The 21,489-nt window shown below is 45.6% G+C and overlaps 5 pseudogenes; all 5 read right to left on the bottom strand.

The window, feature by feature from the left end:
* Window positions 1-9,506: 9,506 nt before the first annotated feature.
* LOC140098530 (5S ribosomal RNA) lies at window positions 9,507-9,624 on the bottom strand (annotated as a pseudogene).
* Window positions 9,625-12,340: 2,716 nt separating this feature from the next.
* Window positions 12,341-12,458, bottom strand: LOC140098529 (5S ribosomal RNA; annotated as a pseudogene).
* A 260-nt stretch (window positions 12,459-12,718) lies between these two features.
* Window positions 12,719-12,836, bottom strand: LOC140098528 (5S ribosomal RNA; annotated as a pseudogene).
* Window positions 12,837-18,756: 5,920 nt separating this feature from the next.
* Window positions 18,757-18,874, bottom strand: LOC140098664 (5S ribosomal RNA; annotated as a pseudogene).
* A 1,197-nt stretch (window positions 18,875-20,071) lies between these two features.
* Window positions 20,072-20,189, bottom strand: LOC140098663 (5S ribosomal RNA; annotated as a pseudogene).
* Between the last annotated feature and the right edge of the window lie 1,300 nt (window positions 20,190-21,489).

The following is a 21,489-nucleotide window of genomic DNA, read 5'->3' as shown; positions in this document are numbered from 1 at the left end:
AGCAGCTGTTCAATTTGAACCTTCTTTTACTATCTCATAGAGAAACTAACACAATTTTCAGGTTCAAAAAGGTCAACGGAACTTGGGATTCCCAGCCAGTCTCCCATGCTGGTACTTGCCAAGCCTTAAGCTGCATTGCTGCTGCGATCTGACGAGAGCAGGCACATTCAGCTTAGAATGGCCGTTGACAGCAGCTGTTCAATTTGAACCTTCTTTTACCATCTTTGACAGAGAAACTAACAATTTTCAGGTTCAAAAAGGTTAACAGAACTTGGGATTCCCAGCCAGTCTCCCATGCTGGTACTTGCCAAGCCTTAAGCTTCATTGTTGCTGCGATCTGACGAGAGCAGGCACATTCAGCTTAGAATGGCCGTTGACAGCAGCTGTTCAATTTGAACCTTCTTTTACTATCTCATAGAGAAACTAACACAATTTTCAGGTTCAAAAAGGTCAACGGAACTTGGGATTCCCAGCCAGTCTCCCATGCTGGTACTTGCCAAGCCTTAAGCTGCATTGCTGCTGCGATCTGACGAGAGCAGGCACATTCAGCTTAGAATGGCCGTTGACAGCAGCTGTTCAGTTTGAACCTCCTTTTACTATCTCATAGAGAAACTAACACAATTTTCAGGTTCAAAAAGGTCAACGGAACTTGGGATTCCCAGCCAGTCTCCCATGCTGGTACTTGCCAAGCCTTAAGCTGCATTGCTGCTGCGATCTGACGAGAGCAGGCACATTCAGCTTAGAATGGCCGTTGACAGCAGCTGTTCAATTTGAACCTTCTTTTACCATCTTTGACAGAGAAACTAACAATTTTAAGGTTCAAAAAGGTCAACGGAACTTGGGATTCCCAGCCAGTCTCCCATGCTGGTACTTGCCAAGCCTTAAGCTGCATTGCTGCTGCGATCTGACGAGAGCAGGCACATTCAGCTTAGAATGGCCGTTGACAGCAGCTGTTCAATTTGAACCTTCTTTTACTATCTCATAGAGAAACTAACACAATTTTCAGGTTCAAAAAGGTCAACGGAACTTGGGATTCCCAGCCAGTCTCCCATGCTGGTACTTGCCAAGCCTTAAGCTGCATTGCTGCTGCGATCTGACGAGAGCAGGCACATTCAGCTTAGAATGACCGTTGACAGCAGCTGTTCAATTTGAACCTTCTTTTACTATCTCATAGAGAAACTAACACAATTTTCAGGTTCAAAAAGGTCAACGGAACTTGGGATTCCCAGCCAGTCTCCCATGCTGGTACTTGCCAAGCCTTAAGCTGCTGCGATCTGACGAGAGCAGGCACATTCAGCTTAGAATGGCCGTTGACAGCAGCTGTTCAATTTGAACCTTCTTTTACTATCTCATAGAGAAACTAACACAATTTTCAGGTTCAAAAAGGTCAACAGAACTTGGGATTCCCAGCCAGTCTCCCATGCTGGTACTTGCCAAGCCTTAAGCTGCATTGCTGCTGCGATCTGACGAGAGCAGGCACATTCATCTTAGAATGGCCATTGACAGCAGCTGTTCAATTTGAACCTTCTTTTACCATCTTTGACAGAGAAACTAACAATTTTCAGGTTCAAAAAGGTCAACAGAACTTGGGATTCCCAGCCAGTCTCCCATGCTGGTACTTGCCAAGCCTTAAGCTGCATTGATGCTGCGATCTGACGAGAGCAGGCACATTCAGCTTAGAATGGCCGTTGACAGCAGCTGTTCAGTTTGAACCTTCTTTTACTATCTCATAGAGAAACTAACACAATTTTCAGGTTCAAAAAGGTCAACGGAACTTGGAATTCGCAGCCAGTCTCCCATGCTGGTACTTGCCAAGCCTTAAGCCGCATCGCTGCTGTGATCCGACAAGAGCACGCACATTCAGCTTAGAATGGCCGTTGACAGCAGCTGTTCAATTTGAACCTTCTTTTACTATCTCATAGAGAAACTAACACAATTTTCAGGTTCAAAAAGGTCAACAGAACTTGGGATTCCCAGCCAGTCTCCCATGCTGGTACTTGCCAAGCCTTAAGCTGCATTGCTGCTGCGATCTGACGAGAGCAGGCACATTCAGCTTAGAATGGCCGTTGACAGCAGCTGTTCAATTTGAACCTTTTTTTACTATCTCATAGAGAAACTAACACAATTTTCAGGTTCAAAAAGGTCAACGGAACTTGGGATTCCCAGCCAGTCTCCCATGCTGGTACTTGCCAAGCCTTAAGCTGCATTGCTGCTGCGATCTGACGAGAGCAGGCACATTCAGCTTAGAATGGCCGTTGACAGCAGCTGTTCAATTTGAACCTTCTTTTACCATCTTTGACAGAGAAACTAACACAATTTTCAGGTTCAAAAAGGTCAACGGAACTTGGGATTCGCAGCCAGTCTCCCATGCTGGTACTTGCCAAGCCTTAAGCTGCATTGCTGCTGCGATCTGACGAGAGCAGGCACATTCAGCTTAGAATGGCCGTTGACAGCAGCTGTTCAATTTGAACCTTCTTTTACTATCTCATAGAGAAACTAACACAATTTTCAGGTTCAAAAAGGTCAACAGAACTTGGGATTCCCAGCCAGTCTCCCATGCTGGTACTTGCCAAGCCTTAAGCTGCATTGCTGCTGCGATCTGACGAGAGCATGCACATTCAGCTTAGAATGGCCGTTGACAGCAGCTGCCTAATTTCTACTTTCTTTTACTATCTCATAGAGAAACTAACACAATTTTCAGGTTCAAAAAGGTCAACGGAACTTGGGATTCCCAGCCAGTCTCCCATGCTGGTACTTGCCAAGCCTTAAGCTGCATTGCTGCTGCGATCTGACGAGAGCAGGCACATTCAGCTTAGAATGGCCGTTGACAGCAGCTGTTCAATTTGAACCTTCTTTTACTATCTCATAGAGAAACTAACACAATTTTCAGGTTCAAAAAGGTCAACGGAACTTGGGATTCCCAGCCAGTCTCCCATGCTGGTACTTGCCAAGCCTTAAGCTGCATTGCTGCTGCGATCTGACGAGAGCAGGCACATTCAGCTTAGAATGGCCGTTGACAGCAGCTGTTCAATTTGAACCTTCTTTTACCATCTTTGACAGAGAAACTAACAATTTTCAGGTTCAAAAAGGTTAACAGAACTTGGGATTCCCAGCCAGTCTCCCATGCTGGTACTTGCCAAGCCTTAAGCTTCATTGTTGCTGCGATCTGACGAGAGCAGGCACATTCAGCTTAGAATGGCCGTTGACAGCAGCTGTTCAATTTGAACCTTCTTTTACTATCTCATAGAGAAACTAACACAATTTTCAGGTTCAAAAAGGTCAACAGAACTTGGGATTCCCAGCCAGTCTCCCATGCTGGTACTTGCCAAGCCTTAAACTGCATTGCTGCTGCAATCTGACGAGAGCAGGCACATTCAGCTTAGAATGGCCGTTGACAGCAGCTGTTCAATTTGAACCTTCTTTTACTATCTCATAGAAAAACTAACACAATTTTCAGGTTCAAAAAGGTCAACAGAACTTGGGATTCCCAGCCAGTCTCCCATGCTGGTACTTGCCAAGCCTTAAGCTGCATTGCTGCTGCTATCTGACGAGAGCAGGCACATTCAGCTTAGAATGGCCGTTGACAGCAGCTGTTCAATTTGAACCTTCTTTTACTATCTCATAGAGAAACTAACACAATTTTCAGGTTCAAAAAGGTCAACGGAACTTGGGATTCCCAGCCAGTCTCCCATGCTGGTACTTGCCAAGCCTTAAGCTGCATTGCTGCTGCGATCTGACGAGAGCAGGCACATTCAGCTTAGAATGGCCGTTGACAGCAGCTGTTCAGTTTGAACCTCCTTTTACTATCTCATAGAGAAACTAACACAATTTTCAGGTTCAAAAAGGTCAACGGAACTTGGGATTCCCAGCCAGTCTCCCATGCTGGTACTTGCCAAGCCTTAAGCTGCATTGCTGCTGCGATCTGACGAGAGCAGGCACATTCAGCTTAGAATGGCCGTTGACAGCAGCTGTTCAATTTGAACCTTCTTTTACCATCTTTGACAGAGAAACTAACAATTTTAAGGTTCAAAAAGGTCAACGGAACTTGGGATTCCCAGCCAGTCTCCCATGCTGGTACTTGCCAAGCCTTAAGCTGCATTGCTGCTGCGATCTGACGAGAGCAGGCACATTCAGCTTAGAATGGCCGTTGACAGCAGCTGTTCAATTTGAACCTTCTTTTACTATCTCATAGAGAAACTAACACAATTTTCAGGTTCAAAAAGGTCAACGGAACTTGGGATTCCCAGCCAGTCTCCCATGCTGGTACTTGCCAAGCCTTAAGCTGCATTGCTGCTGCGATCTGACGAGAGCAGGCACATTCAGCTTAGAATGACCGTTGACAGCAGCTGTTCAATTTGAACCTTCTTTTACTATCTCATAGAGAAACTAACACAATTTTCAGGTTCAAAAAGGTCAACGGAACTTGGGATTCCCAGCCAGTCTCCCATGCTGGTACTTGCCAAGCCTTAAGCTGCTGCGATCTGACGAGAGCAGGCACATTCAGCTTAGAATGGCCGTTGACAGCAGCTGTTCAATTTGAACCTTCTTTTACTATCTCATAGAAAAACTAACACAATTTTCAGGTTCAAAAAGGTCAACAGAACTTGGGATTCCCAGCCAGTCTCCCATGCTGGTACTTGCCAAGCCTTAAGCTGCATTGCTGCTGCGATCTGACGAGAGCAGGCACATTCAGCTTAGAATGGCCGTTGACAGCAGCTGCCTAATTTCTACTTTCTTTTACTATCTCATAGAGAAACTAACACAATTTTCAGGTTCAAAAAGGTCAACAGAACTTGGGATTTCCAGCCAGTCTCCCATGCTGGTACTTGCCAAGCCTTAAGCTGCATTGCTGCTGCGATCTGACGAGAGCAGGCACATTCAGCTTAGAATGGCCATTGACAGCAGCTGTTCAGTTTGAACCTTCTTTTACTATCTCATAGAGAAACTAACACAATTTTCAGGTTCAAAAAGGTCAACGGAACTTGGGATTCGCAGCCAGTCTCCCATGCTGGTACTTGCCAAGCCTTAAGCCGCATCGCTGCTGTGATCCGACAAGAGCACGCACATTCAGCTTAGAATGGCCGTTGACAGCAGCTGTTCAATTTGAACCTTCTTTTACTATCTCATAGAGAAACTAACACAATTTTCAAGTTCAAAAAGGTCAACGGAACTTGGGATTCCCAGCCAGTCTCCCATGCTGGTACTTGCCAAGCCTTAAGCTGCATTGCTGCTGCGATCTGACGAGAGCAGGCACATTCAGCTTAGAATGGCCGTTGACAGCAGCTGTTCAATTTGAACCTTCTTTTACCATCTTTGACAGAGAAACTAACAATTTTCAGGTTCAAAAAGGTCAACGGAACTTGGGATTCCCAGCCAGTCTCCCATGCTGGTACTTGCCAAGCCTTAAGCTGCATTGCTGCTGCGATCTGACGAGAGCAGGCACATTCAGCTTAGAATGGCCGTTGACAGCAGCTGTTCAATTTGAACCTTCTTTTACTATCTCATAGAGAAACTAACACAATTTTCAAGTTCAAAAAGGTCAACGGAACTTGGGATTCCCAGCCAGTCTCCCATGCTGGTACTTGCCAAGCCTTAAGCTGCATTGCTGCTGCGATCTGACGAGAGCAGGCACATTCAGCTTAGAATGGCCGTTGACAGCAGCTGTTCAATTTGAACCTTCTTTTACCATCTTTGACAGAGAAACTAACAATTTTCAGGTTCAAAAAGGTCAACAGAACTTGGGATTCCCAGCTAGTCTCCCATGCTGGTACTTGCCAAGCCTTAAGCTGCATTGATGCTGCGATCTGACGAGAGCAGGCACATTCAGCTTAGAATGGCCGTTGACAGCAGCTGTTCAGTTTGAACCTTCTTTTACTATCTCATAGAGAAACTAACACAATTTTCAGGTTCAAAAAGGTCAACGGAACTTGGAATTCGCAGCCAGTCTCCCATGCTGGTACTTGCCAAGCCTTAAGCCGCATCGCTGCTGTGATCCGACAAGAGCACGCACATTCAGCTTAGAATGGCCGTTGACAGCAGCTGTTCAATTTGAACCTTCTTTTACTATCTCATAGAGAAACTAACACAATTTTCAGGTTCAAAAAGGTCAACAGAACTTGGGATTCCCAGCCAGTCTCCCATGCTGGCACTTGCCAAGCCTTAAGCTGCATTGCTGCTGCGATCTGACGAGAGCAGGCACATTCAGCTTAGAATGGCCGTTGACAGCAGCTGTTCAATTTGAACCTTCTTTTACTATCTCATAGAGAAACTAACACAATTTTCAGGTTCAAAAAGGTCAACAGAACTTGGGATTCCCAGCCAGTCTCCCATGCTGGTACTTGCCAAGCCTTAAGCTGCATTGCTGCTGCGATCTGACGAGAGCAGGCACATTCAGCTTAGAATGCTGTTGACAGCAGCTGTTCAATTTGAACCTTCTTTTACTATCTCATAGAGAAACTAACACAATTTTCAGGTTCAAAAAGGTCAACGGAACTTGGGATTCCCAGCCAGTCTCCCATGCTGGTACTTGCCAAGCCTTAAGCTGCATTGCTGCTGCGATCTGACGAGAGCAGGCACATTCAGCTTAGAATGGCCGTTGACAGCAGCTGTTCAATTTGAACCTTTTTTTACTATCTCATAGAGAAACTAACACAATTTTCAGGTTCAAAAAGGTCAACGGAACTTGGGATTCCCAGCCAGTCTCCCATGCTGGTACTTGCCAAGCCTTAAGCTGCATTGCTGCTGCGATCTGACGAGAGCAGGCACATTCAGCTTAGAATGGCCGTTGACAGCAGCTGTTCAATTTGAACCTTCTTTTACCATCTTTGACAGAGAAACTAACAATTTTCAGGTTCAAAAAGGTCAATGGAACTTGGGATTCGCAGCCAGTCTCCCATGCTGGTACTTGCCAAGCCTTAAGCTGCATTGCTGCTGCGATCTGACGAGAGCAGGCACATTCAGCTTAGAATGGCCGTTGACAGCAGCTGTTCAATTTGAACCTTCTTTTACTATCTCATAGAGAAACTAACACAATTTTCAGGTTCAAAAAGGTCAACAGAACTTGGGATTCCCAGCCAGTCTCCCATGCTGGTACTTGCCAAGCCTTAAGCTGCATTGCTGCTGCGATCTGACGAGAGCAGGCACATTCAGCTTAGAATGGCCGTTGACAGCAGCTGTTCAATTTGAACCTTCTTTTACTATCTCATAGAAAAACTAACACAATTTTCAGGTTCAAAAAGGTCAACAGAACTTGGGATTCCCAGCCAGTCTCCCATGCTGGTACTTGCCAAGCCTTAAGCTGCATTGCTGCTGCGATCTGACGAGAGCAGGCACATTCAGCTTAGAATGGCCGTTGACAGCAGCTGCCTAATTTCTACTTTCTTTTACTATCTCATAGAGAAACTAACACAATTTTCAGGTTCAAAAAGGTCAACGGAACTTGGGATTCCCAGCCAGTCTCCCATGCTGGTACTTGCCAAGCCTTAAGCTGCATTGCTGCTGCGATATGACGAGAGCAGGCACATTCAGCTTAGAATGGCCGTTGACAGCAGCTGTTCAATTTGAACCTTCTTTTACCTTCTTTGACAGAGAAACTAACAATTTTCAGGTTCAAAAAGGTCAACAGAACTTGGGATTCCCAGCCAGTCTCCCATGCTGGTACTTGCCAAGCCTTAAGCTGCATTGCTGCTGCGATATGACGAGAGCAGGCACATTCAGCTTAGAATGGCCGTTGACAGCAGCTGTTCAATTTGAACCTTCTTTTACTATCTCATAGAGAAACTAACACAATTTTCAGGTTCAAAAAGGTCAAAAGAACTTGGGATTCCCAGCCAGTCTCCCATGCTGGTACTTGCCAAGCCTTAAGCTGCATTGCTGCTGCGATATGACGAGAGCAGGCACATTCAGCTTAGAATGGCCGTTGACAGCAGCTGTTCAATTTGAACCTTCTTTTACTATCTCGTAGAGAAACTAACACAATTTTCAGGTTCAAAAAGGTCAACGGAACTTGGGATTCCCAGCCAGTCTCCCATGCTGGTACTTGCCAAGCCTTAAGCTGCATTGCTGCTGCGATCTGACGAGAGCAGGCACATTCAACTTAGAATGACCGTTGACAGCAGCTGTTCAATTTGAACCTTCTTTTACTATCTCATGGAGAAACTAACACAATTTTCAGGTTCAAAAAGGTCAACGGAACTTGGTATTCCCAGCCAGTCTCCCATGCTGGTACTTGCCAAGCCTTAAGCTGCATTGCTGCTGCGATCTGACGAGAACAGGCACATTCAGCTTAGAATGGCCGTTGACAGCAGCTGTTCAATTTGAACCTTCTTTTACTATCTCATAGAAAAACTAACACAATTTTCAGGTTCAAAAAGGTCAACAGAACTTGGGATTCCCAGCCAGTCTCCCATGCTGGTACTTGCCAAGCCTTAAGCTGCATTGCTGCTGCGATCTGACGAGAGCAGGCACATTCAGCTTAGAATGGCCGTTGACAGCAGCTGCCTAATTTCTACTTTCTTTTACTATCTCATAGAGAAACTAACACAATTTTCAGGTTCAAAAAGGTCAACGGAACTTGGGATTCCCAGCCAGTCTCCCATGCTGGTACTTGCCAAGCCTTAAGCTGCATTGCTGCTGCGATATGACGAGAGCAGGCACATTCAGCTTAGAATGGCCGTTGACAGCAGCTGTTCAATTTGAACCTTCTTTTACCTTCTTTGACAGAGAAACTAACAATTTTCAGGTTCAAAAAGGTCAACAGAACTTGGGATTCCCAGCCAGTCTCCCATGCTGGTACTTGCCAAGCCTTAAGCTGCATTGCTGCTGCGATATGACGAGAGCAGGCACATTCAGCTTAGAATGGCCGTTGACAGCAGCTGTTCAATTTGAACCTTCTTTTACTATCTCATAGAGAAACTAACACAATTTTCAGGTTCAAAAAGGTCAAAAGAACTTGGGATTCCCAGCCAGTCTCCCATGCTGGTACTTGCCAAGCCTTAAGCTGCATTGCTGCTGCGATATGACGAGAGCAGGCACATTCAGCTTAGAATGGCCGTTGACAGCAGCTGTTCAATTTGAACCTTCTTTTACTATCTCGTAGAGAAACTAACACAATTTTCAGGTTCAAAAAGGTCAACGGAACTTGGGATTCCCAGCCAGTCTCCCATGCTGGTACTTGCCAAGCCTTAAGCTGCATTGCTGCTGCGATCTGACGAGAGCAGGCACATTCAACTTAGAATGACCGTTGACAGCAGCTGTTCAATTTGAACCTTCTTTTACTATCTCATGGAGAAACTAACACAATTTTCAGGTTCAAAAAGGTCAACGGAACTTGGTATTCCCAACCAGTCTCCCATGCTGGTACTTGCCAAGCCTTAAGCTGCATTGCTGCTGCGATCTGACGAGAACAGGCACATTCAGCTTAGAATGGCCGTTGACAGCAGCTGTTCAATTTGAACCTTCTTTTACTATCTCATAGAAAAACTAACACAATTTTCAGGTTCAAAAAGGTCAACAGTACTTGGGATTCCCAGCCAGTCTCCCATGCTGGTACTTGCCAAGCCTTAAGCTGCATTGCTGCTGCGATCTGACGAGAGCAGGCACATTCAGCTTAGAATGGCCGTTGACAGCAGCTGTTCAATTTGAACCTTCTTTTACCATCTTTGACAGAGAAACTAACAATTTTCAGGTTCAAAAAGGTCAACAGAACTTGGGATTCCCAGCCAGTCTCCCATGCTGGTACTTGCCAAGCCTTAAGCTGCATTGATGCTGCGATCTGACGAGAGCAGGCACATTCAGCTTAGAATGGCCGTTGACAGCAACTGTTCAGTTTGAACCTTCTTTTACTATCTCATAGAGAAACTAACACAATTTTCAGGTTCAAAAAGGTCAACGGAACTTGGAATTCGCAGCCAGTCTCCCATGCTGGTACTTGCCAAGCCTTAAGCCGCATCGCTGCTGTGATCCGACAAGAGCACGCACATTCAGCTTAGAATGGCCGTTGACAGCAGCTGTTCAATTTGAACCTTCTTTTACTATCTCATAGAGAAACTAACACAATTTTCAGGTTCAAAAAGGTCAACAGAACTTGGGATTCCCAGCCAGTCTCCCATGCTGGTACTTGCCAAGCCTTAAGCTGCATTGCTGCTGCGATCTGACGAGAGCAGGCACATTCAGCTTAGAATGGCCGTTGACAGCAGCTGTTCAATTTGAACCTTCTTTTACTATCTCATAGAGAAACTAACACAATTTTCAGGTTCAAAAAGGTCAACAGAACTTGGGATTCCCAGCCAGTCTCCCATGCTGGTACTTGCCAAGCCTTAAGCTGCATTGCTGCTGCGATCTGACGAGAGCAGGCACATTCAGCTTAGAATGCTGTTGACAGCAGCTGTTCAATTTGAACCTTCTTTTACTATCTCATAGAGAAACTAACACAATTTTCAGGTTCAAAAAGGTCAACGGAACTTGGGATTCCCAGCCAGTCTCCCATGCTGGTACTTGCCAAGCCTTAAGCTGCATTGATGCTGCGATCTGACGAGAGCAGGCACATTCAGCTTAGAATGGCCGTTGACAGCAGCTGTTCAGTTTGAACCTTCTTTTACTATCTCATAGAGAAACTAACACAATTTTCAGGTTCAAAAAGGTCAACAGAACTTGGGATTCCCAGCCAGTCTCCCATGCTGGTACTTGCCAAGCCTTAAGCTGCATTGCTGCTGCGATCTGACGAGAGCAGGCACATTCAGCTTAGAATGGCCGTTGACAGCAGCTGTTCAATTTGAACCTTCTTTTACTATCTCATAGAGAAACTAACACAATTTTCAGGTTCAAAAAGGTCAACGGAACTTGGGATTCCCAGCCAGTCTCCCATGCTGGTACTTGCCAAGCCTTAAGCTGCATTGCTGCTGCGATCTGACGAGAGCAGGCACATTCAGCTTAGAATGGCCGTTGACAGCAGCTGTTCAATTTGAACCTTCTTTTACCATCTTTGACAGAGAAACTAACAATTTTCAGGTTCAAAAAGGTCAACGGAACTTGGGATTCCCAGCCAGTCTCCCATGCTGGTACTTGCCAAGCCTTAAGCTGCATTGCTGCTGCGATCTGACGAGAGCAGGCACATTCAGCTTAGAATGGCCGTTGACAGCAGCTGTTCAATTTGAACCTTCTTTTACTATCTCATAGAGAAACTAACACAATTTTCAGGTTCAAAAAGGTCAACGGAACTTGGGATTCCCAGCCAGTCTCCCATGCTGGTACTTGCCAAGCCTTAAGCTGCATTGATGCTGCGATCTGACGAGAGCAGGCACATTCAGCTTAGAATGGCCGTTGACAGCAGCTGTTCAGTTTGAACCTTCTTTTACTATCTCATAGAGAAACTAACACAATTTTCAGGTTCAAAAAGGTCAACAGAACTTGGGATTCCCAGCCAGTCTCCCATGCTGGTACTTGCCAAGCCTTAAGCTGCATTGCTGCTGCGATCTGACGAGAGCAGGCACATTCAGCTTAGAATGGCCGTTGACAGCAGCTGTTCAATTTGAACCTTCTTTTACTATCTCATAGAGAAACTAACACAATTTTCAGGTTCAAAAAGGTCAACGGAACTTGGGATTCCCAGCCAGTCTCCCATGCTGGTACTTGCCAAGCCTTAAGCTGCATTGCTGCTGCGATCTGACGAGAGCAGGCACATTCAGCTTAGAATGGCCGTTGACAGCAGCTGTTCAATTTGAACCTTCTTTTACCATCTTTGACAGAGAAACTAACAATTTTCAGGTTCAAAAAGGTCAACGGAACTTGGGATTCCCAGCCAGTCTCCCATGCTGGTACTTGCCAAGCCTTAAGCTGCATTGCTGCTGCGATCTGACGAGAGCAGGCACATTCAGCTTAGAATGGCCGTTGACAGCAGCTGTTCAATTTGAACCTTCTTTTACTATCTCATAGAGAAACTAACACAATTTTCAGGTTCAAAAAGGTCAACGGAACTTGGGATTCCCAGCCAGTCTCCCATGCTGGTACTTGCCAAGCCTTAAGCTGCATTGCTGCTGCGATCTGACGAGAGCAGGCACATTCAGCTTAGAATGGCCGTTGACAGCAGCTGTTCAATTTGAACCTTCTTTTACTATCTCATAGAGAAACTAACACAATTTTCAGGTTCAAAATGGTCAACGGAACTTGGTATTCCCAGCCAGTCTCCCATGCTGGTACTTGCCAAGCCTTAAGCTGCATTGCTGCTGCGATCTGACGAGAACAGGCACATTCAGCTTAGAATGGCCGTTGACAGCAGCTGTTCAATTTGAACCTTCTTTTACTATCTCATAGAAAAACTAACACAATTTTCAGGTTCAAAAAGGTCAACAGTACTTGGGATTCCCAGCCAGTCTCCCATGCTGGTACTTGCCAAGCCTTAAGCTGCATTGCTGCTGCGATCTGACGAGAGCAGGCACATTCAGCTTAGAATGGCCGTTGACAGCAGCTGTTCAATTTGAACCTTCTTTTACTATCTCATAGAGAAACTAACACAATTTTCAGGTTCAAAAAGGTCAACAGAACTTGGGATTCTTAGCCAGTATCCCATGCTGGTACTTGCCAAGCCTTAAGCTGCATTGCTGCTGCGATCTGACGAGAGCAGGCACATTCAGCTTAGAATGGCCGTTGACAGCAGCTGTTCAATTTGAACCTTCTTTTACTATCTCATAGAAAAACTAACACAATTTTCAGGTTCAAAAAGGTCAACAGTACTTGGGATTCCCAGCCAGTCTCCCATGCTGGTACTTGCCAAGCCTTAAGCTGCATTGCTGCTGCGATCTGACGAGAGCAGGCACATTCAGCTTAGAATGGCCGTTGACAGCAGCTGTTCAATTTGAACCTTCTTTTACTATCTCGTAGAGAAACTAACACAATTTTCAGGTTCAAAAAGGTCAACGGAACTTGGGATTCCCAGCCAGTCTCCCATGCTGGTACTTGCCAAGCCTTAAGCTGCATTGCTGCTGCGATCTGACGAGAGCAGGCACATTCAACTTAGAATGACCGTTGACAGCAGCTGTTCAATTTGAACCTTCTTTTACTATCTCATAGAGAAACTAACACAATTTTCAGGTTCAAAAAAGTCAACGGAACTTGGGATTCCCAGCCAGTCTCCCATGCTGGTACTTGCCAAGCCTTAAGCTGCTGCGATCTGACGAGAGCAGGCACATTCAGCTTAGAATGGCCGTTGACAGCAGCTGTTCAATTTGAACCTTCTTTTACTATCTCATAGAGAAACTAACACAATTTTCAGGTTCAAAAAGGTCAACAGAACTTGGGATTCCCAGCCAGTCTCCCATGCTGGTACTTGCCAAGCCTTAAGCTGCATTGCTGCTGCGATCTGACGAGAGCAGGCACATTCAGCTTAGAATGGCCATTGACAGCAGCTGTTCAGTTTGAACCTTCTTTTACTATCTCATAGAGAAACTAACACAATTTTCAGGTTCAAAAAGGTCAACGGAACTTGGGATTCGCAGCCAGTCTCCCATGCTGGTACTTGCCAAGCCTTAAGCCGCATCGCTGCTGTGATCCGACAAGAGCACGCACATTCAGCTTAGAATGGCCGTTGACAGCAGCTGTTCAATTTGAACCTTCTTTTACTATCTCATAGAGAAACTAACACAATTTTCAAGTTCAAAAAGGTCAACGGAACTTGGGATTCCCAGCCAGTCTCCCATGCTGGTACTTGCCAAGCCTTAAGCTGCATTGCTGCTGCGATCTGACGAGAGCAGGCACATTCAGCTTAGAATGGCCGTTGACAGCAGCTGTTCAATTTGAACCTTCTTTTACCATCTTTGACAGAGAAACTAACAATTTTCAGGTTCAAAAAGGTCAACAGAACTTGGGATTCCCAGCCAGTCTCCCATGCTGGTACTTGCCAAGCCTTAAGCTGCATTGATGCTGCGATCTGACGAGAGCAGGCACATTCAGCTTAGAATGGCCGTTGACAGCAGCTGTTCAGTTTGAACCTTCTTTTACTATCTCATAGAGAAACTAACACAATTTTCAGGTTCAAAAAGGTCAATGGAACTTGGAATTCGCAGCCAGTCTCCCATGCTGGTACTTGCCAAGCCTTAAGCCGCATCGCTGCTGTGAACCGACAAGAGCACGCACATTCAGCTTAGAATGGCCGTTGACAGCAGCTGTTCAATTTGAACCTTCTTTTACTATCTCATAGAGAAACTAACACAATTTTCAGGTTCAAAAAGGTCAACAGAACTTGGGATTCCCAGCCAGTCTCCCATGCTGGTACTTGCCAAGCCTTAAGCTGCATTGCTGCTGCGATCTGACGAGAGCAGGCACATTCAGCTTAGAATGGCCGTTGACAGCAGCTGTTCAATTTGAACCTTCTTTTACTATCTCATAGAGAAACTAACACAATTTTCAGGTTCAAAAAGGTCAACAGAACTTGGGATTCCCAGCCAGTCTCCCATGCTGGTACTTGCCAAGCCTTAAGCTGCATTGCTGCTGCGATCTGACGAGAGCAGGCACATTCAGCTTAGAATGCTGTTGACAGCAGCTGTTCAATTTGAACCTTCTTTTACTATCTCATAGAGAAACTAACACAATTTTCAGGTTCAAAAAGGTCAACGGAACTTGGGATTCCCAGCCAGTCTCCCATGCTGGTACTTGCCAAGCCTTAAGCTGCATTGCTGCTGCGATCTGACGAGAGCAGGCACATTCAGCTTAGAATGGCCGTTGACAGCAGCTGTTCAATTTGAACCTTTTTTTACTATCTCATAGAGAAACTAACACAATTTTCAGGTTCAAAAAGGTCAACAGAACTTGGGATTCCCAGCCAGTCTCCCATGCTGGTACTTGCCAAGCCTTAAGCTGCATTGCTGCTGCGATCTGACGAGAGCAGGCACATTCAGCTTAGAATGGCCGTTGACAGCAGCTGTTCAATTTGAACCTTCTTTTACTATCTCATAGAGAAACTAACACAATTTTCAGGTTCAAAAAGGTCAACAGAACTTGGGATTCCCAGCCAGTCTCCCATGCTGGTACTTGCCAAGCCTTAAGCTGCATTGCTGCTGCGATCCGACGAGAGCAGGCACATTCAGCTTAGAATGGCCGTTGACAGCAGCTGTTCAATTTGAACCTTCTTTTACTATCTCATAGAAAAACTAACACAATTTTCAGGTTCAAAAAGGTCAACAGAACTTGGGATTCCCAGCCAGTCTCCCATGCTGGTACTTGCCAAGCCTTAAGCTGCATTGCTGCTGCGATCTGACGAGAGCAGGCACATTCAGCTTAGAATGGCTGTTGACAGCAGCTGCCTAATTTCTACTTTCTTTTACTATCTCATAGAGAAACTAACACAATTTTCAGGTTCAAAAAGGTCAACGGAAGTTGGGATTCCCAGCCAGTCTCCCATGCTGGTACTTGCCAAGCCTTAAGCTGCATTGCTGCTGCGATCTGACGAGAGCAGGCACATTCAGCTTAGAATGGCCGTTGACAGCAGCTGTTCAATTTGAACCTTCTTTTACTATCTCATAGAGAAACTAACACAATTTTCAGGTTCAAAAAGGTCAACAGAACTTGGGATTCCCAGCCAGTCTCCCATGCTGGTACTTGCCAAGCCTTAAGCTGCATTGCTGCTGCGATCTGACGAGAGCAGGCACATTCAGCTTAGAATGGCCGTTGACAGCAGCTGTTCAATTTGAACCTTCTTTTACTATCTCATAGAAAAACTAACACAATTTTCAGGTTCAAAAAGGTCAACAGAACTTGGGATTCCCAGCCAGTCTCCCATGCTGGTACTTGCCAAGCCTTAAGCTGCATTGCTGCTGCGATCTGACGAGAGCAGGCACATTCAGCTTAGAATGGCCGTTGACAGCAGCTGCCTAATTTCTACTTTCTTTTACTATCTCATAGAGAAACTAACACAATTTTCAGGTTCAAAAAGGTCAACGGAACTTGGGATTCCCAGCCAGTCTCCCATGCTGGTACTTGCCAAGCCTTAAGCTGCATTGCTGCTGCGATCTGACGAGAGCAGGCACATTCAGCTTAGAATGCTGTTGACAGCAGCTGCCTAATTTCTACTTTCTTTTACTATCTCATAGAGAAACTAACACAATTTTCAGGTTCAAAAAGGTCAACGGAACTTGGGATTCCCAGCCAGTCTCCCATGCTGGTACTTGCCAAGCCTTAAGCTGCATTGATGCTGCGATCTGACGAGAGCAGGCACATTCAGCTTAGAATGGCCGTTGACAGCAGCTGTTCAGTTTGAACCTTCTTTTACTATCTCATAGAGAAACTAACACAATTTTCAGGTTCAAAAAGGTCAACGGAACTTGGGATTCGCAGCCAGTCTCCCATGCTGGTACTTGCCAAGCCTTAAGCCGCATCGCTGCTGTGATCCGACAAGAGCACGCACATTCAGCTTAGAATGGCCGTTGACAGCAGCTCTTCAATTTGAACCTTCTTTAACTATCTCATAGAGAAACTTACACAATTTTCAGGTTCAAAAAGGTCAACGGAACTTGGGATTCCCAGCAAGTCTCCCATGCTGGTACTTGCCAAGCCTTAAGCTGCATTGCTGCTGCGATCTGACGAGAGCAGGCACATTCAGCTTAGAATGGCCGTTGACAGCAGCTGTTCAATTTGAACCTTCTTTTACTATCTCATAGAGAAACTAACACAATTTTCAGGTTCAAAAAGGTCAACAGAACTTGGGATTCCCAGCCAGTCTCCCATGCTGGTACTTGCCAAGCCTTAAGCTGCATTGCTGCTGCGATCTGACGAGAGCAGGCACATTCAGCTTAGAATGGCCGTTGACAGCAGCTGTTCAATTTGAACCTTCTTTTACTATCTCATAGAGAAACTAACACAATTTTCAGGTTCAAAAAGGTCAACGGAACTTGGGATTCCCAGCCAGTCTCCCATGCTGTTACTTGCCAAGCCTTAAGCTGCATTGCTGCTGCGATCTGACGAGAGCAGGCACATTCAGCTTAGAATGGCCGTTGACAGCAGCTGTTCAGTTTGAACCTTCTTTTACTATCTCATAGAGAAACTAACACAATTTTCAGGTTCAAAAAGGTCAACGGAACTTGGGATTCCCAGCCAGTCTCCCATGCTGGTACTTGCCAAGCCTTAAGCTGCATTGCTGCTGCGATCTGACGAGAGCAGGCACATTCAGCTTAGAATGGCCGCTGACAGCAGCTGTTCAATTTGAACCTTCTTTTACCATCTTTGACAGAGAAACTAACAATTTTCAGGTTCAAAAAGGTTAACAGAACTTGGGATTCCCAGCCAGTCTCCCATGCTGGTACTTGCCAAGCCTTAAGCTTCATTGTTGCTGCGATCTGACGAGAGCAGGCACATTCAGCTTAGAATGGCCGTTGACAGCAGCTGTTCAATTTGAACCTTCTTTTACTATCTCATAGAGAAACTAACACAATTTTCAGGTTCAAAAAGGTGAACAGAACTTGGGATTCCCAGCCAGTCTCCCATGCTGGTACTTGCCAAGCCTTAAGCTGCATTGCTGCTGCAATCTGACGAGAGCAGGCACATTCAGCTTAGAATGGCCGTTGACAGCAGCTGTTCAATTTGAACCTTCTTTTACTATCTCATAGAAAAACTAACACAATTTTCAGGTTCAAAAAGGTCAACAGAACTTGGGATTCCCAGCCAGTCTCCCATGCTGGTACTTGCCAAGCCTTAAGCTGCATTGCTGCTGCTATCTGACGAGAGCAGGCACATTCAGCTTAGAATGGCCGTTGACAGCAGCTGTTCAATTTGAACCTTCTTTTACTATCTCATAGAGAAACTAACACAATTTTCAGGTTCAAAAAGGTCAACGGAACTTGGGATTCCCAGCCAGTCTCCCATGCTGGTACTTACCAAGCCTTAAGCTGCATTGCTGCTGCGATCTGACGAGAGCAGGCACATTCAGCTTAGAATGGCCGTTGACAGCAGCTGTTCAGTTTGAACCTTCTTTTACTATCTCATAGAGAAACTAACACTATTTTCAGGTTCAAAAAGGTCAACGGAACTTGGGATTCCCAGCCAGTCTCCCATGCTGGTACTTGCCAAGCCTTAAGCTGCATTGCTGCTGCGATCTGACGAGAGCAGGCACATTCAGCTTAGAATGGCCGTTGACAGCAGCTGTTCAATTTGAACCTTCTTTTACCATCTTTGACAGAGAAACTAACAATTTTAAGGTTCAAAAAGGTCAACGGAACTTGGGATTCCCAGCCAGTCTCCCATGCTGGTACTTGCCAAGCCTTAAGCTGCATTGCTGCTGCCATCTGACAAGAGCAGGCACATTCAGCTTAGAATGGCCGTTGACAGCAGCTGTTCAATTTGAACCTTCTTTTACTATCTCATAGAGAAACTAACACAATTTTCAGGTTCAAAAAGGTCAACGGAACTTGGGATTCCCAGCCAGTCTCCCATGCTGGTACTTACCAAGCCTTAAGCTGCATTGCTGCTGCGATCTGACGAGAGCAGGCACATTCAGCTTAGAATGGCCGTTGACAGCAGCTGTTCAGTTTGAACCTTCTTTTACCATCTTTGACAGAGAAACTAACAATTTTAAGGTTCAAAAAGGTCAACGGAACTTGGGATTCCCAGCCAGTCTCCCATGCTGGTACTTGCCAAGCCTTAAGCTGCATTGCTGCTGCCATCTGACAAGAGCAGGCACATTCAGCTTAGAATGGCCGTTGACAGCAGCTGTTCAGTTTGAACCTTCTTTTACTATCTCATAGAGAAACTAACACAATTTTCAGGTTCAAATAGGTCAACGGAACTTGGGATTCCCAGCCAGTCTCCCATGCTGGTACTTGCCAAGCCTTAAGCTGCATTGCTGCTGCGATCTGATGAGAGCAGGCACATTCAGCTTAGAATGGCCGTTGACAGCAGCTGTTCAATTTGAACCTTCTTTTACTATCTCATAGAGAAACTAACACAATTTTCAGGTTCAAAAAGGTCAACGGAACTTGGGATTCCCAGCCAGTCTCCCATGCTGGTACTTGCCAAGCCTTAAGCTGCTGCGATCTGACGAGAGCAGGCACATTCAGCTTAGAATGGCCGTTGACAGCAGCTGTTCAATTTGAACCTTCTTTTACTATCTCATAGAGAAACTAACACAATTTTCAGGTTCAAAAAGGTCAACAGAACTTGGGATTCCCAGCCAGTCTCCCATGCTGGTACTTGCCAAGCCTTAAGCTGCATTGCTGCTGCGATCTGACAAGAGCAGGCACATTCAGCTTAGAATGGCCATTGACAGCAGCTGTTCAGTTTGAACCTTCTTTTACTATCTCATAGAGAAACTAACACAATTTTCAGGTTCAAAAAGGTCAACGGAACTTGGGATTCGCAGCCAGTCTCCCATGCTGGTACTTGCCAAGCCTTAAGCCGCATCGCTGCTGTGATCCGACAAGAGCACGCACATTCAGCTTAGAATGGCCGTTGACAGCAGCTGTTCAATTTGAACCTTCTTTTACTATCTCATAGAGAAACTAACACAATTTTCAGGTTCAAAAAGGTCAACGGAACTTGGGATTCCCAGCCAGTCTCCCATGCTGGTACTTGCCAAGCCTTAAGCTGCATTGCTGCTGCGATCTGACGAGAGCAGGCACATTCAGCTTAGAATGGCCGTTGACAGCAGCTGTTCAATTTGAACCTTCTTTTACCATCTTTGACAGAGAAACTAACAATTTTCAGGTTCAAAAAGGTCAACAGAACTTGGGATTCCCAGCCAGTCTCCCATGCTGGTACTTGCCAAGCCTTAAGCTGCATTGCTGCTGCAATCTGACGAGAGCAGGCACATTCAGCTTAGAATGGCCGTTGACAGCAGCTGTTCAATTTGAACCTTCTTTTACCATCTTTGACAGAGAAACTAACAATTTTAAGGTTCAAAAAGGTCAACGGAACTTGGGATTCCCAGCCAGTCTCCCATGCTGGTACTTGCCAAGCCTTAAGCTGCATTGCTGCTGCGATCTGACGAGAGCAGGCACATTCAGCTTAGAATGGCCGTTGACAGCAGCTGTTCAATTTGAACCTTCTTTTACTATCTCATAGAGAAACTAACACAATTTTCAGGTTCAAATAGGTCAACGGAACTTGGGATTCCCAGCCAGTCTCCCATGCTGGTACTTGCCAAGCCTTAAGCTGCATTGCTGCTGCGATCTGATGAGAGCAGGCACATTCAGCTTAGAATGGCCGTTGACAGCAGCTGTTCAATTTGAACCTTCTTTTACTATCTCATAGAGAAACTAACACAATTTTCAGGTTCAAAAAGGTCAACGGAACTTGGGATTCCCAGCCAGTCTCCCATGCTGGTACTTGCCAAGCCTTAAGCTGCTGCGATCTGACGAGAGCAGGCACATTCAGCTTAGAATGGCCGTTGACAGCAGCTGTTCAATTTGAACCTTCTTTTACTATCTCATAGAGAAACTAACACAATTTTCAGGTTCAAAAAGGTCAACAGAACTTGGGATTCCCAGCCAGTCTCCCATGCTGTTACTTGCCAAGCCTTAAGCTGCATTGCTGCTGCGATCTGACGAGAGCAGGCACATTCAGCTTAGAATGGCCATTGACAGCAGATGTTCAGTTTGAACCTTCTTTTACTATCTCATAGAGAAACTAACACAATTTTCAGGTTCAAAAAGGTCAACGGAACTTGGGATTCGCAGCCAGTCTCCCATGCTGGTACTTGCCAAGCCTTAAGCCGCATCGCTGCTGTGATCCGACAAGAGCACGCACATTCAGCTTAGAATGGCCGTTGACAGCAGCTGTTCAATTTGAACCTTCTTTTACTATCTCATAGAGAAACTAACACAATTTTCAGGTTCAAAAAGGTCAACGGAACTTGGGATTCCCAGCCAGTCTCCCATGCTGGTACTTGCCAAGCCTTAAGCTGCATTGCTGCTGCGATCTGACGAGAGCAGGCACATTCAGCTTAGAATGGCCGTTGACAGCAGCTGTTCAATTTGAACCTTCTTTTACCATCTTTGACAGAGAAACTAACAATTTTCAGGTTCAAAAAGGTCAACAGAACTTGGGATTCCCAGCCAGTCTCCCATGCTGGTACTTGCCAAGCCTTAAGCTGCATTGATGCTGCGATCTGACGAGAGCAGGCACATTCAGCTTAGAATGGCCGTTGACAGCTGCTGTTCAGTTTGAACCTTCTTTTACTATCTCATAGAGAAACTAACACAATTTTCAGGTTCAAAAAGGTCAACGGAACTTGGAATTCGCAGCCAGTCTCCCATGCTGGTACTTGCCAAGCCTTAAGCCGCATCGCTGCTGTGATCCGACAAGAGCACGCACATTCAGCTTAGAATGGCCGTTGACAGCAGCTGTTCAATTTGAACCTTCTTTTACTATCTCATAGAGAAACTAACACAATTTTCAGGTTCAAAAAGGTCAACAGAACTTGGGATTCCCAGCCAGTCTCCCATGCTGGTACTTGCCAAGCCTTAAGCTGCATTGCTGCTGCGATCTGACGAGAGCAGGCACATTCAGCTT

Source organism: Engystomops pustulosus, chromosome 9, assembly GCF_040894005.1.
Source record: "Engystomops pustulosus chromosome 9, aEngPut4.maternal, whole genome shotgun sequence".
Taxonomy (NCBI): domain Eukaryota; kingdom Metazoa; phylum Chordata; class Amphibia; order Anura; family Leptodactylidae; genus Engystomops; species Engystomops pustulosus.
This window is presented reverse-complemented; position numbering and strand designations above follow the sequence as displayed.